The following is a 15,294-nucleotide window of genomic DNA, read 5'->3' on the forward strand; positions in this document are numbered from 1 at the left end:
TTCATTAAAGGTAGTTGTAGAAATGTTAATGACCAAGTTGTCACAGTCATTTACCGCTGACTCCTTGTGGTTCTTTTGTCCAATGGTGGGGCTGCTTTTTTTGCCCCTCCTGGGTCTCCTTGACCTTTTTGGCCTGCCCCTAAAAAAGGGACCGCAGAAGGTAAAGGGGTGGAAGTTGAAGTTGTTGGAATTTCAATGTCTGTAGTTGTTTGCGGTTGGGGTTGATCCTTTTGAGGGAAATTTCTCGGTTTGCGACGAGAAGTGTCGGAGTCACTGGAGGCTGGAGATGTATCAGTGTCAGATGTTTTTGACGTTGGTTTGAACTGTCTTCTCCGAGCGTATATCTCTGCCCAATTATAAACCTCTCCCAGTTTATAATCGATCGTGTCACGTCGAAACTTTCTAATTTTTCTCCCGTTCACTTCTTGTTTGTGTTTCTCAAGTTGTTCATTGATATCATTGAGAGTTTGAGATAGGTCATCTGAGGACATCTTCGTAGCCAATTCATTTTTAATTTGAGTGATTTCTGTATTCAAATCTTCTAGGATGTTGGATAGTTCTTCGATTATTAGTAGTATGAGATCCAGGGAACACTTGTTCAGTATCCCATACCATCTGTCGACGAATTTTGGATCATTTTTACACAAAGATGGTTTGAGAGAGATGCGTAGACCTCTCGGAATTCGTTGCGCTCGATGATATTGAATCATTGTGCTAGCATGCAGACGTTGGTTGATTTCACGTTTAGTCAGGTACAAGAGTTGCTTAATATTGCTTTGTATGGTGCCTGTGCCAGAGGGGGTAGCTTCAATGTCTCCTATTAATGAGTAAATCCTTTGAGCTTCATCTTCGCCGAACGCAAATGTTTCGGCGCGTTTGTCTGTAAGGTTGGTAATGTCTTGGTAAGCCATGGGTGCTGTGATAGTGGTTGAGCGATGCAGAAAATCAAGAGATGAGATATCACGCACACCAATTGTTTATCAAAGTATCGTTAAATCTTTAACAGGTAATGGCGTGCTGCTAGAGGAGCGACCCCTGAACCAAGGTCGGTAGAAAATGTTAGTTGCACTGCCCCATCCGGGGTGGTGTCCCTCTATGCGCACAGCGCTGTAGGGTAACGAAGTTACCAGTCTTCTCAAACAGAAATTGAATCAAAAGTTCATTTATTCACGATGAAAAATATGTTTGCCATATTATAGACTTCATGTGTTAAATCACAACGGTACCAACGGATATCCTCTATGCATTTCGGGTGAAACCCTTCGTCAGGAGGAATCCTATAACAAAAAATAGGAGATCATGTGGCTTGCCCCCTTGGGAAATTATGAAATTTAACAAAACATACAAAAGATTGTATAACATATCCATCCAAGGTATCGGAAATTGAAAAAGTAATAGGAGTATGAAGACGCGCAATTGTGAGGAGTTACCCGAAGGTGCGTCCTGAAAAGGTGACAGTGCTAAAGTTCGCTGGTATAAATAATACGGCGAAGAAGCGTGGTGATGGTAACTTAAACGATGATACACGAGTGAAGTTAGATGGTAAAAAAACGAGTGAAATTAGATGGTAAAAAAGCACCGCGTGTGAAGTTATGCGTATATAGTACTAAAAATAAGTTCAACGCATAAAAAGAGTGCTCGGGCGCTGAAGTCGTAATGGTGAATGAAACCAACAATAGTGCACGGGTGAAATTCAATGATGTAAAACACCGCGTGTGAAGTTATACATATAAGATGTTAAAGTGGGTTTACCGTATAAAGAAAGTGTTCAGACGCTGTAATCGTAATAGCAAATGGAGCAAGGTCAACCACCAAAGTTGGAAAGGAAAAGTTACCTAGGTTCGTTGGTTAAACAAGCATAACGCAAATGTGCCGATCCGGAAGACCGTTAGTTGCGAGAGTCGCCATATTAAATAGGGAAGTAAGTAGTTAGCAGGAAAAGAGGACTCAAGGTATGGTGGCCATCTTTGAACAGCAAAATAGTTGTGAATAGTAAACGAATATATGAACAGGTGAAAAACAAATCAAAGGAAAAACAAGAGTATTGCTAATGATGAAAGATTAGTAAGGTGATTGTATTTGAATGCAGATTGAAAGTGTAAAAATCGTATGTTAGATGGAAGGAATGTTAAGAACAATAAAGTTAGAAAAAAAAAGTTAGAAAAAATAAAGTTAGAAAAAAAGTTAGAAAAAAGGTTTAAAAAAGAAAGTTAAGAAATGGAGGTTAAGAAAAAGGTTAAAAGAAATCTTAAGTGGGAGATAGAATCTTTAGTGGCAGATAGAATCACGAAAAGAAATAGCTTGATAAAACAAGTAATGTTTGAAAAAGAATGATAGAATTAAATAACAACATTAGTGTATAAACTTTCACATTGGCATCAATACAAAGTCAAATGAAGCAACTGAGTTCGAGGCGGTCATTCAGACCATAGGGCACCATCGAGTTCATTTTGTATATCCAAGAAGTTTCTCTTTGGATCAAAAATTTCCGGTTATCACATCCTTCTCTTAATGGAACTGTCTCACACACTAGGAAGCGTAATTGACTGACATTGTGTTTGTGCTCATTGAAGTGTGTTGCTACTGTAGATTTGAGATTGTTATTGCGAATATTGCTTTTGTGTTCGTTTAATCGTATTTTCATCTTTCTTTCGGTCTTGCCAATGTACGGAAGACCACATGGACATTTCAACATGTAGACGACGTTTTTGGAATCACAAGTTGCTGAAACAAAAAGTTTGATGTTATGGCCCTTGGTTGGGTGCTGTATGTGATTACCTTTAATGATGTTATTGCAGTTTCCGCAGTTATGACAGGGTGTGGTGCCCTTGTATTCAGAAATACACTGTTGGGAGCGTGTAGGTTTTAATAAATCCATGAGATTCTTGCTCCTTTCATACGCGAACAGCGGTTGATCTGAGAAAATCTGATTGAAGTCATGCTCCATTCGTAACAAGGGCCAGTGCCTGAGAATGGATTTTCGTATGTTGAAACTTTCAGTTGAAAATTTGGTGACCATAACTAATCTAGGATGTGGTTCCAAAGATGTTGGTTGGTTGTCCAATAATGATCTCCTTTGTTTGTTCAACGATTTTTCAATGGCCTTTTCGAAAATTTGTGATGGATAACCTCGCTCAGCAAAGCGTCGTTCCATATCCATGGTTTGCTGGGTAAACTGGTTCGGCTCAGAGATGATTCGTTTTATCCTGAGAATTTGCGAGTATGGTAAGTGGCGTTTGAGTGATGGCTGATGGAAGCTGAGGTAGTGTAACAAGTTGTTTCTGTCCGTATTCTTCCTGTACAGTGTGGTTTGGATGTGTTGATCGACAATGTAAATGGAAACATCGAGAAAATTTATGTGTGTATTGCTGATTTGGAAAGTGAATTTCAATCTGTCATTGATAGTATTAAGATCCTCAATCGCTTCGCTCAAGATACTCTTGGAACCTCTCCAAATTAAAAAAATGTCATCAATGTAACGAACAAACAGTAACAAATGGTTCACCCAAGGTGTGGAGTGCAAAATGTGGTCCAACTCAAACTTGTGCATGAACAGGTTGGCATAACAAGGGGCAGCACAATTGCCCATGGAAGTTCCATTTAGTTGAAGGAAAAATTGATTGTTGTAACAAAAATAACTGTGGTAAAGTGTGAAGTGTAAAAGCTCCATTAAAAAAACTTGTAGATCGTGAGGAGTCTGTGATTGTAAAAGAAAGTGTTCCGTAGCCTCTAACCCCATATCTGCCACTAAAGATTCTATCTCCCACTTAAGATTTCTTTTAACCTTTTTCTTAACCTCCATTTCTTAACTTTCTTTTTTAAACCTTTTTTCTAACTTTTTTTCTAACTTTATTTTTTCTAACTTTTTTTTTCTAACTTTATTGTTCTTAACATTCCTTCCATCTAACATACGATTTTTGACACTTTCAATCTGCATTCAAATACAATCACCTTACTAATCTTTCATCATTAGCAATACTCTTGTTTTTCCTTTGATTTGTTTTTCACCTGTTCATATATTCGTTTACTATTCACAACTTTTTTGCTGTTCAAAGATGGCCACCATACCTTGAGTCCTCTTTTCCTGCTAACTACTTACTTCCCTATTTAATATGGCGACTCTCGCAACTAACGGTCTTCCGGATCGGCACATTTGCGTTATGCTTGTTTAACCAACGAACCTAGGTAACTTTTCCTTTCCAACTTTGGTGGTTGACCTTGCTCCATTTGCTATTACGATTACAGCATCTGAGCACTTTCTTTATACGGTAAACCCACTTTAACATCTTATATGTATAACTTCACACGCGGTGTTTTACATCATTGAATTTCACCCGTGCACTATTGTTGGTTTCATTCACCATTACGACTTCAGCGCCCGAGCACTCTTTTTATGCGTTGAACTTATTTTTAGTACTATATACGCATAACTTCACACGCGGTGCTTTTTTACCATCTAATTTCACTCGTTTTTTTACCATTTAACTTCACTCGTGTATCATCGTTTAAGTTACCATCACCACGCTTCTTCGCCGTATTATTTATACCAGCGAACTTTAGCACTGTCACCTTTTCAGGACGCACCTTCGGGTAACTCCTCACAATTGCGCGTCTTCATACTCCTATTACTTTTTCAATTTCCGATACCTTGGATGGATATGTTATACAATCTTTTGTATGTTTTGTTAAATTTCATAATTTCCCAAGGGGGCAAGCCACATGATCTCCTATTTTTTGTTATAGGATTCCTCCTGACGAAGGGTTTCACCCGAAATGCATAGAGGATATCCGTTGGTACCGTTGTGATTTAACACATGAAGTCTATAATATGGCAAACATATTTTTCATCATGAATAAATGAACTTTTGATTCAATTTCTGTTTGAGAAGACTGGTAACTTCGTTACCCTACAGCGCTGTGCGCATAGAGGGACACCACCCCGGATGGGGCAGTGCAACCTAGTATGGAAGTGCCACTTCTAGAGGTGGGCACTTCTGTGTGCAGTGTGTCTGTCGCGTGATTGGCTGGTCATGTCATGTGACGGGCTAGGGATTCCCCAGAGTCAGGATGAGTCACCCAGTGGTGAATGGGGAGATCAGCAGCTAGATGGGTGGGAGGAGTTCACCTGGGTCCTGAATAGGACAGGGTTTTCCACACACAATGCTGGCTCCGCCCCCTGTGGTGCGACTGACAACCCTAGCCCTGCCAGTGAATAGAGTGAGGGGCTGAGCACATCAAGGGTGCTCCCCAACCAGCTGCGACTGGTTTTCCCCCTCACCCTGAACCCAGAACAAAGGGGTTTGCTGTATAAAAATGGGGCTGTGTCCCCACAGAAACTGTTCTGCTTTGGATCCTGCCTGAGGGGGGCTTGCTGCTGGTGGGGCCCAGGAGGGACCGCCATGGGGGCTACCTCCCTGCTGGAAGGCCCTGTGTGGTGGCCCCTGGGCCCTGCATTGCCCCTGGATGCCTGGGGAACCCTTGGGACCTTGTGCTCATCTTCCGTGTCCCTGGGAACTTGGTGTTCTGCCTTGGAAGCCTGTGAGCGTTCTACTTTTTCCCTGGGAGCGCTTTTTATGGCGCGGTGCTCCCTGCAGCTGAGGAGGGGCACTCCTGTCCCGTGTGGAGGGCATCCCTGGCGTGGGGATCCCCCCTCGTTGTGGGGTTCTGGCGGGTGCCCACCCCGCTAATTGTCCGTCTAAGCGGGTGCCCACCCCGCGTCATGGCCGCCTATTTTGATATTTGAATAAGCGGGTGCCCACCCCGCTGTACGATGTCCTGAAGGAGGGAGCCTACCCCTCTTTGCTGCCAAAGTTCGGCGCTGCCGTCCGCGGCCCGCCTGGTTGTGGGCGGGGCCGCGGGACGGAAGCGGAAGTGCTGCCATGTTCCCCAGAGCCTCGCAGGCTCGACCAGAGAAGTCCCGGTCCCGAGATCGGGGACTGGGCGAAGACCGGCGCATCCAGGGACGGGGCTCTCATGAGGTGAGAGAGCCCCGCCATGGCCGCCAGTGCCGGAAGTCCCGGTCCCAGAAGAGGGACCGGGCGAGAAGAGAGTCCCCGCCCAGAGGCCCGGTGAGTGAGGGCTGAAGGGGGGGGCAAGAGAGAGGCACCAGTGCCGGTGCCGACAACCTGGGCGGCCCCGTCGAGCAGCGGGCCGCCCCAACGAAGGGGCCACCATGTCTCAGTCCTGTTTAGGAGTCAGAGCGGCCCCGTATGGTAGTGAGCCGCTCCAACGGGGCACCGGTGTTTCTAGTAAGAGCGCGAGTGGCGCTCCAACGACGGGGCACATGGTTTAGAACCTAGCATGGCTCCAACGTCGGGGGCATTGTTTTGTCTGAGCCCCGAGGCTCCAACTGTATAATCTGAGGCATCTCTCTGGTGCTACGAGCGGCCCCGGGAGGCAGAGGGCCGCTCCAACGTGAATGGGGACATATTTGTTTAGGCTCCCACGTCGCAGCATTACGTTCTTGAGCCCCTGAGAGGCTCCAACGAAGGGGGCAGTGTTCCGGAGCCCCTGAGAGGCCCCAACCTTACGCTGGGCAAAATTGTGTTTTAGAGCCCACGAGGCTCCCACGCTGTTTTGGAGGCATCCTTGTTTTAGAGCCTAGGTGGCTCCAGGGCTGTATATTGTTTGGGAGGCACAGTGGTGCCCACGCTAATTTTCCCAGCTGCCCAGCACTTAGTGGGCAGCTGCAACGTTTAGGTTGTGGCCCTCTGCGTTCTGCCTTGCGCAGCCTGCGCTGCATGGCCCTGACTTTCTGGACGCAGGGCGTCCTTGCCCCTACTAGGCCAATTGGCCCAGGGACTGCCACAGATAGTGGCTAATGTGAGTTTTTGCGCCATTGTACCTTTCCTGCACCTCTGAATGTGGTTATGCGTCATGTGCTTTGCTTTACACCTCTGAATGTTATGCATCATGTGTTTATGTGCTTAGACCCCTACAGGTATTGTGATACTTAGGTGGTTGTTTTCTCCCTAGTACAGGTGGTGCTAGTGAGGTCCTGATTCCCTGCGCAATATTTTCCTAAGGTGGTTAGGGTTGCGTAGGTGGTACTTACCTGATACCAGTAGTTACTGGTTGTGTGCTACATATGTTATTTTGTACTACAGTATTATTCCTATGTTCTAAAAAGTGCTAATTCCTGACAGTGGTCCAGGTGGCCCTGTCCCCTGTATATATAATCCCTTGTAAATTCTGCCCGTGCCTGTTGGCACATTGTAGAGTGTGTGTTTTTATCTAATGTGTTGTGTATAATACAAAGGTTATTTTTATAGAATACCTTGTGTGGAGTTTCCTTTGTGGTGGGCCTTGGGTGTTGTTGCTGGGTGCGCGCGCAAACGCTTTACACATCGCCTCAGAGATAAGCCTGACTGCTCGTGCCAAGCTACCAAGGGGGTGAGCAGGGGTTATCTTTGGCGTGTAACTTCCTTGCCCTGACTAGAGTGGTGGTTTCTGCCTGACTTTGGCGCAAGCCTTAGCCAACCAGAAATCCCATTTCTAACATTGGTGATCAGCGGTGGGATTTGGACTTGCGTATGCGCTGTACCGCAGCAGCAACTGGCCACACTACAAAACTCTGCATTTAGACAAATCACAAGGTATAGGGATTATTGTTTTAAAGTTTGCTTTTAAATGTCATTTCTTTGGAAATGTGTTCTTGTGCACTGTGAGTTAGGTGTCCCTAGCTCGGGAGGGTAGATCATCCCCCTTAGTGCATTGTGTTTTCTGGATTCACCAGAGGGTGGGATCCAGTGGTGGCAGCAGATGTGTGTCCAGTGCATGTATTCCCATTCCCAGTTCCCGGGGTAGTGGTACCTGTGTCACGTGGTGGTCAGGTTGAGAAATCAGGGGCGGTAGAAACTGTCTTACCAGTCTTGGGAGGGGTTTGGGGATGAGCGTGTAATGCGCTGGATGAATGTGAATGTCCCATTCCCAGTTCCCAGAGTAATAGTACCTGTGTCACGTGGTGGTCAGGTTGAGAAATCAGGGGCGGTAGAAACTGTCTTACTAGTCTGGGGGGTGTGTATGTGGATGAATGATGTGAGTTCTCTGAAATAAGGAGCTTGCTGGTTGATTGGGTGTGAGTTCTCTGGGATAGGGAGCTTGCATTGGGGAGTGATTCCAAAAGTAGTGGCTGAGGTGTCTTCCAGCCCAGCGTGGTGGAAGAGGTTCAGAGTAGCCCAGCTAGGTCTCGGTGTAGGGGCTCACGGCCTGTCTCTGCGGAGAAGGAGTGGGTGGGACTGCGTGTCTCCAGGTGCCCGAAACCCAGTGTCAGGGCCTGGATGGTTTCTTTAGGGAACATCAGGTCGGGGGCCTAGGCTGTACCAATAGGTCACTTGAGGAGGATCTCCCAGTGTCTAGAGGACGTGGAGCGTCTGTAATCAGAGCTCCAGTAGTCCTGGTGTCTGGCGGTACCGCTCCAGTTGGTTAGGGTGCGGAAGTCCAGAGGGAGGGGTGAGAGGGGGATGGATTCCCCAGTGGGAACCAGTAGGTCAGGGACCGGCCGGGAGGGCTGAGACGCCACTGAGTGACCGTGGTGTCGCCACTTCTGTCCTGGGGGGTCTGCACGCACTGTCAGATGGACAGGAGGTAGTGAGATCAGCGCCAGGCAGACTGTCACACGACCCATTAGTTATGTGTCACCCTCGTTAAGTCCTGGTTCGCCAGGCATCTGACCAAAGGGTACGTCCCTCGGTTGGGGAGCCAGTAGTCGGTGTTTCCGGATCTGGACGTAAGGGCAGCTGTAGTCCTGAGGGCAGGTGGGGCTCATCTTAGGTGAAGAGACCCTGCTCTACAGTGGAAGGGGGTGCAGAGGGAGGGAGTCCTCGCCTCTGACCCCTTGGATCCCAGGTGGTAGACCAGTTGGTGGAGAGAGGTCCTAAACTGGTGGGAGAGTTGTGTTCTGGTGGGTGCTTCCCTGGGAGGGTGCGGAACCCCAGAAGTAGAGGTAGGGTGGGGCATTCTTGCCCGTGACCTCTGGTCAGCCTGAGGGTGCGGACCCTAGGTTGAAGGATCAGTGGTATTTGGGAACTACACTGAGAGGGAGAGTGGAGAAGGGCTTGTATGCCAGGGGTTACTACCCCCCACTCTGGGTTTGGCAAGGACCAGTGGTATCTGGGTGGCCTAGGGCCTGGTCCTGGCCGTGGACAACTAGGTAGTGCCAGTGGGGTAGCCTAGTTGGGCCTGAGTTCTTGTCGGTTGTTTTTTTCAGATGGAACCATGTTGATTGAGAATGGCGTAGAACAGGAGAGTGTCCCTGCAGTGCGGGCCTGCGTCCGTGTTCTATCGCCCCAAGCAGGGAAGACCATCACGGTGGTGATTGGTCTGCCCTGCGTTTTGGCTGGAAGGGGGTTGTGTTAGACTTGGCCCTTCTGGCAGGTTCACCCCTGAACTTTTTGCTTTTTATTGGTGACTTGGTGTGGTGATTTTTTTGGTTTCTGCGCACTTTCCCGGTGTCCCAGGGTAAAGTGCGTGCGTGCTCTGAGTGCATGTGGTGAGATAGGCCTGCCCTCCCATAGGAATGCATGGGGAATGTATGTGTCCCTAGTAGTTCCTGATGCGTGGGGTGTGCAGGCCCGAGTTTGGTATGTGTGGACTCGTGGGAGTGAATGCTGCGCGATGATGTGTGCGGCGTGCATGTACCTAGTATGGAAGTGCCACTTCTAGAGGTGGGCACTTCTGTGTGCAGTGTGTCTGTCGCGTGATTGGCTGGTCATGTCATGTGATGGGCTAGGGATTCCCCAGAGTCAGGATGAGTCACCCAGTGGTGAATGGGGAGATCAGCAGCTAGATGGGTGGGAGGAGTACACCTGGGTCCTGAATAGGACAGGGTTTTCCACACACAATGCTGGCTCCGCCCCCTGTGGTGCGACTGACGACCCTAGCCCTGCCAGTGAATAGAGTGAGGGGCTGAGCACATCAAGGGTGCTCCCCAACCAGCTGCGACTGGTTTTCCCCCTCACCCTGAACCCAGAACAAAGGGGTTTGCTGTATAAAAATGGGGCTGTGTCCCCACAGAAACTGTTCTGCTTTGGATCCTGCCTGAGGGGGGCTTGCTGCTGGTGGGGCCCAGGAGGGACCGCCATGGGGGCTACCTCCCTGCTGGAAGGCCTTGTGTGCTGGCCCCTGGGCCCTGCATTGCCCCTGGATGCCTGGGGAACCCTTGGGACCTTGTGCTCATCTTCCGTGTCCCTGGGAACTTGGTGTTCTGCCTTGGAAGCCTGTGAGCCTTCTACTTTTTCCCTGGGAGCGCTTTTTATGGCGCGGTGCTCCCTGCAGCTGAGGAGGGGCACTCCTGTCCCGTGTGGAGGGCATCCCTGGCGTGGGGATCCCCCCTCGTTGTGGGGTTCTGGCGGGTGCCCACCCCGCTAATTGTCCGTCTAAGCGGGTGCCCACCCCGCGTCATGGCCGCCTATTTTGATATTTGAATAAGCGGGTGCCCACCCCGCTGTACGATGTCCTGAAGGAGGGAGCCTACCCCTCTTTGCTGCCAAAGTTCGCCGCTGCCGTCCGCGGCCCGCCTGGTTGTGGGCGGGGCCGCGGGACGGAAGCGGAAGTGCTGCCATGTTCCCCGGAGCCTCGCAGGCTCGACCAGAGAAGTCCCGGTCCCGAGATCGGGGACCGGGCGAAGACCGGCGCATCCAGGGACGGGGCTCTCATGAGGTGAGAGAGCCCCGCCATGACCGCCAGTGCCGGAAGTCCCGGTCCCAGAAGAGGGACCGGGCGAGAAGAGAGTCCCCGCCCAGAGGCCCGGTGAGTGAGGGCTGAAGGGGGGGGCGAGAGAGAGGCACCAGTGCCGGTGCCGACAACCTGGGCGGCCCCGTCGAGCAGCGGGCCGCCCCAACGAAGGGGCCACCATGTCTCAGTCCTGTTTAGGAGTCAGAGCGGCCCTGTATGGTAGTGGGCCGCTCCAACGGGGCACCGGTGTTTCTAGTAAGAGCGCGAGTGGCGCTCCAACGACGGGGCACATGGTTTAGAACCTAGCATGGCTCCAACGTCGGGGGCATTGTTTTCTCTGAGCCCCGAGGCTCCAACTGTATAATCTGAGGCATCTCTCTGGTGCTACGAGCGGCCCCGGGAGGCAGCGGGCCGCTCCAACGTGAATGGGGACATATTTATTTAGGCTCCCACGTCGCAGCATTACGTTCTCGAGCCCCTGAGAGGCTCCAACGAAGGGGGCAGTGTTCCGGAGCCCCTGAGAGGCCCCAACCTTACGCTGGGCAAAATTGTGTTTTAGAGCCCACGAGGCTCCCACGCTGTTTTGGAGGCATCCTTGTTTTAGAGCCTAGGTGGCTCCAGGGCTGTATATTGTTTGGGAGGCACAGTGGTGCCCACGCTAATTTTCCCAGCTGCCCAGCACTTAGTGGGCAGCTGCAACGTTTAGGTTGTGGCCCTCTGCGTTCTGCCTTGCGCAGCCTGCGCTGCATGGCCCTGACTTTCTGGACGCAGGGCGTCCTTGCCCCTACTAGGCCAATTGGCCCAGGGACTGCCACAGATAGTGGCTAATGTGAGTTTTTGCGCCATTGTACCTTTCCTGCACCTCTGAATGTGGTTATGCATCATGTGCTTTGCTTTACACCTCTGAATGTTATGCATCATGTGTTTATGTGCTTAGACCCCTACAGGTATTGTGATACTTAGGTGGTTGTTTTCTCCCTAGTACAGGTGGTGCTAGTGAGGTTTTGATTCCCTGCGCAATATTTTCCTAAGGTGGTTAGGGTTGCGTAGGTGGTACTTACCTGATACCAGTAGTTACTGGTTGTGTGCTACATATGTTATTTTGTACTACAGTATTATTCCTATGTTCTAAAAAGTGCTAATTCCTGACAGTGGTCCAGGTGGCCCTGTCCCCTGTATATATAATCCCTTGTAAATTCTGCCCGTGCCTGTTGGCACATTGTAGAGTGTGTGTTTTTATCTAATGTGTTGTGTATAATACAAAGGTTATTTTTATAGAATACCTTGTGTGGAGTTTCCTTTGTGGTGGGCCTTGGGTGTTGTTGCTGGGTGCGCGCGCAAACGCTTTACACATCGCCTCAGAGATAAGCCTGACTGCTCGTGCCAAGCTACCAAGGGGGTGAGCAGGGGTTATCTTTGGCGTGTAACTTCCTTGCCCTGACTAGAGTGGTGGTTTCTGCCTGACTTTGGCGCAAGCCTTAGCCAACCAGAAATCCCATTTCTAACAGTGCTGCTCTCTCTTCTTCAAGATCTCCGGTTAAAATCATTTAAATTAATATGTGATATAGTAACACCAGCTTCTCTAAACTGTGTCCATTTTTTTACATTGCATAGATTGTACTGGCCACCAAAAAAGCTGGAAAAATCACGAACCAAGCATGAGTATGTTTAAGGTGTCGCTTAGTTGGGGTAGATGACAAGCATCTCTTCAGCACATGTCCAAAGCTCTCGCTATTCTGGCAGTATGTGAGTAATTTCTTGTCCAAGGTTTTCAAGCAGCAGGTGGAGTTAATTGATATCTTAATACTATTTGGCACTGATGCTATGCTCAGTGGGAAATTAAATAAAAACGAAGAGCAGTTGCTTTTCTATTTGATCTTGTTAGCGTACAGGGAAGTCTTTAAAAAAATGGATATCTGCAGATACTCCATGTGGGGACCTCTGGGCTAGAGCAGCTAACCGTTCTCAGGCAGGACGCTGGACACCACTTCATTCTTCATTTGTAGGTTGAACATTCAGAATAGGAAGCGTGTACCACACCTGCTAAATATCTCACCCTCGGATAATGGTATTTACCCGGTGTGATAAATACCCAGCCCTATTCCTTGCAAATCGTAATCAAGGCCTTAGTTTGGTCTAAACACTATCCAAGATGTTTAAGCCCTTATTTCAATCTGGAATTGAATTCTGATCCCTGTGTACACAGGAGTTTGCATAGGAATCACATTTTTGAATTGTGCAATAATTATTGCCCCACACACAATTTTTCACTAACAGATTTCATCAGGCGAAACCAACAAAATTTATTGGGAAAAAAAGCCCATTAAAATAAGCAAATCATGGGGAAGTTAGTGGGTTAAACATCAAATCTGCATGTTATGGTTTATTTCTGCAGTGCTGTTTCATAATTTGTGTAGTAGGCTAGAATTAGATTGGCGTGTAATATACATTATCTGTCTGCACTGGTATTTTTTTAATATTGTAAACATGTGAAGAAGTGTAATCTTGATCCCATCTGAGATATTGTAGGAGTGCATCATATTCATGCGTAGTCAGCACTCAAGTATATTCTGTGTAATTAACGTTACTAAAGGGGGTGGAATATTGCATATATAAAGTTATTCCACATAAAATACTTGTGTATAGAACGTGATTAATAAAGGTTTATGTGACATTTACATAATAATTTGATAGAATAAGTTAACATAAAAATGTCTCATTGTGAGGTTATTAAATTAGACTGTGTGCAAACTAATGTTTGAAAATGTATTAGTGTAACAAGAATTAATTTCATGCAGGTGCATTTAGAATGTTACCAAAGTACAGAGGGAGGCAGAGGTAGTGGCTTGGTTTATCCTCCTATTAGTTACGTAGTAAAAACAAAAATCGTGTATTTAGAGGAAAACCTGCCCTTAGAGATTTAGAAAGGATTCAACGAGAATTCTTCGTGATCACTTGTCTAGAAAAAATACATTTTTTCTAGAGACCCCTCACCCACCGTGGTTGCCCCTAGGTGGCATGCTTCATCATTGGTGTTCCTCTCAATCCTCTATGATTAAGACGTACTGCGATTTGCGAGATATGTAGGAGCACTTTATTGTAGAATATGTGTAGTGCAGTGATGTGGAATGGGTGGAAAATTTAAAAATACCTAACTAGTAGGCCACTCTTTTATTCCCGCCCCTATTTGTGTCACACAAGTATATTACTGAGACAAACAGACTCATTAAATTCAGGTTTTCTCTCAGTAACACCCCCTGATTTTTAACCATACCAACTAGAGGCAGGAATAAAAGTGTGGCCTACTAGTTAGGTATTTTTAAATTTTCCACCCACTCCACATCACTGCACTACACATAGTCTACAATAAAGTGCTCCTACATATCTCGCAAGTAGCAGCACACCTCAATCTGCAGAGGATTGAGAGGAATCCCAATGATGAAGCATGCCACCTAGGGGCAACCCGGGTGGGTGAGGGGTCTCTAGAAATAAAGTATTTTTTCTAGACAAGTGCTCACGATGAATTCTCGTTGTATCCTATCTAAATCCCTAAGGGCAGGTTTTCTTCGAAATACTCTATTTTTGTTTTTACTACGGTGCATTTAGAATGACATCCTCGTAATTCTTTACAATTTCTACATATATTAAAAAGCTGCATTTATTGTGTGTGTAGAAATGTGCACGTATTCTGTAACCCTGTTAACTACTAACTTGACCAGAGTGGGCCTCAAGAAACCAGTTTGGTCCAGGCTCACGTTCAGAGTTTAACATGTAATTCGTACTTAACCTTCAATTTAGAATATAGTTGCTTGTATTTTGTTTCCACTGCAGGTATGAAGAGAGAAAAGCCTCATTAGTTAAAATAGGAAGGTATGAGAAGATGAACTTGGCAAGGAGAAGTGCGGTAATGAGCAAGGAGGTGAGTTCTCATGGGAGAGGAGAGGAATGACCAAGGACGAGAGAAGTCACAATTTATCGTTGTGGGAAAGGTGTTGAAAGTATACAGTTGTGCCAGAGCTATAGAAATTCACCAGCGAAGATCAATGGGATTGTCTACTGTGACTGCAATTGATATTTTATGCTGAACGAAGTGAGGAACAGCGGAGTTATCTTAGGTTTTCACCAAGAGCATACCTATGCTTCTGCTTATGTGGCTGTATGCCACTTGACCCATTGTTGGAGTGCTGTCTACTGAAGACTTTGCCAGCTGACACCTTTCTGATTTCACCCTTACCAAATGTTACTTAGTTTAGGGTGGCCCTTTTAACGTAGTGTAGGGAAAGATAGCTTGCTCGTGCTCATCAAGGAGAACAATCTGATGAAATTGAATACTCAATTATTTTTCCTGATCGTCTGCATCACCATCATGGAGTTAGTTGTCTGCTTTGTATTATATAGGGTAAATCTCTTCAGGAGATTAGGACTTATCTTGGTCTTTCTGTACTTTTATATGATCATGTTGAGATTGGTGCACATTGATTTGTTTCTACATTTAAAATTAAACCCAACTTAATTCAGATTAAGTTGTCGAGTGGACTATTGTGTGGCCACATTGGGAGCAATGCATTGAGATGTTAACCAGTTACAGTTTTCTCCCTTCACCTCTCATGCTGCTCGAAA

Source organism: Triturus cristatus, chromosome 8 (genome assembly GCF_964204655.1).
Source record: "Triturus cristatus chromosome 8, aTriCri1.1, whole genome shotgun sequence".
Lineage (NCBI taxonomy): Eukaryota > Metazoa > Chordata > Amphibia > Caudata > Salamandridae > Triturus > Triturus cristatus.